Below are 1827 nucleotides of genomic sequence, written 5' to 3'. Positions count from 1 at the left end.
TTCTAAATCCAAATTTACTTAGATAGCTGTGGACAAAAGATAGAAATCCATCTCTTTATGCCTCAGTGGACTACAAATACAGCACATTCTTCACTTAATTAAGCAGTGCACAGGTAGGTTACAAGGACAAAAGTCCCCAAATGTCTACCTGCTGTAAACTTCCAAAACATCTCTTGCATATATAGCTTGTCAGAGTCTACTAAACAAAAATTATGGAACTATAACTGACATGAACAGCCTTTTTAATTACTTGTAAGTGAAGGTACTGTAATTGGAGAAAAGAAGAAAAATCACTCTATACTAAGGTTTGCATTTAGAAAACTGGTTTAACTTTTCAGTGTTCACAATGCAGCATAAAATTTAGATGCATATAGCAAAAGCAGACAAATAGGGGCCGGGGAGATAGCTCATTCTTGACTCAATTAAGCAGTGCACAGGTGGGTCATAAAGACAAAAGTCCCCAAATGTCTACGTGTTGCAAACTTCCAAGTTTGCCTGGCAAGCACAAGGGCCTGAGTTCAATCCTCAGTTCAGGGAAAAAAAACAGATAAATATTTCATTCATGGAATAACAGAACTAAGAGTACTCTTTTGGCTAGAAATAATGCTAGATTATTTCTTGCTAATGAAAAGAGAAAACACATTTAGAGGTACTTGAGAATTTTTGGGTAATAAAAATTTAAATATTGAGGGTTTTTAATTTTATTTTATTGAGAAACAAATAGCAATGAGACAGTTTCAAAACTGATTAATAGGACAGTCTCAATAATTAATACATTGTACATTATTATCTTCTTAGTGGTTATCCACAATACAAGATGCAGACAGGATATCCTGTCCAAACACTATTACTACAAATCTTTCTTCTCATTAAACTAAGTGAAAGTACCTGTATGTCTATCCTAACTATTCTGTATATACAGACACAAAATAGTCCTTTCTTTATATACCTTTTTTTTTGTTTAGTCGTGCCAGAGACGGGTATTCCATGGGTATCTAAATATAACAGGTGTGAGAATTCCGCAAAACAATCCAACACAGTCCAGCAGTCCACAATCATAGTGGGTTATCCATAGAAGTTGTTGACTGGAGCCTTTCACAGCTCAGCATATTTATTAGTGAACTCCAACTAGCAGTAGTTTTCCATTAATTACAGTGTATGTTTATATGTGCTTTATGCAGGTATTTTAAGTTATCTTGATCAAATTCAATAGATGTTTGAAATTGTTCTGTTATTTCTTTTTTTCTGTTTATTTTATTTTATTTTTTTCAAATTGGTAGGACAGTTTCAATAATTAACACATTGCATACATTCTTCCTAGTGGTTAATTGCTGTACAAGATGCAGACATGATATCCTATTTATGAACACCATTAGAACAAATCACTCTATTCATTAAGAGACTGTAACTACATATCTATCCTATCCACTTTGAATACACAGATACAAAATGGACATTCATCTGTATACTCTTTTTCTGTTAAGTTCTGCTATTTGAATATTATAGGTGTGTAAACTCAGCAAAATATTCTAAAAAAGTCCACTAGCCCATAATAGTATTGGCTCTTCCTCTTGACTGGCAATGTCAAAATTGTAGACCTGAGTACCCCACAGCTCAACCTAACAGCATGGCTTTACTTCTTATATTTCATTTTTATACTTTTCTACTAGATGGTAAAGACCAAGGTAAAGCAGGATCTATGATACAAGAGTTGTAGCTTTTGGGTCTGATAAGGTCAGTGAAATGCCCTCAGGATTTATCCTGAGATCCTGTACCTCAGATTGTAGAACCTTTGTCAGTGTCAGCCATGTGAATGAGTCATGGCCA

Source organism: Octodon degus, unplaced genomic scaffold, assembly GCF_000260255.1.
Source record: "Octodon degus isolate 3935 unplaced genomic scaffold, OctDeg1.0 scaffold00008, whole genome shotgun sequence".
Lineage (NCBI taxonomy): Eukaryota > Metazoa > Chordata > Mammalia > Rodentia > Octodontidae > Octodon > Octodon degus.
This window is presented reverse-complemented; position numbering follows the sequence as displayed.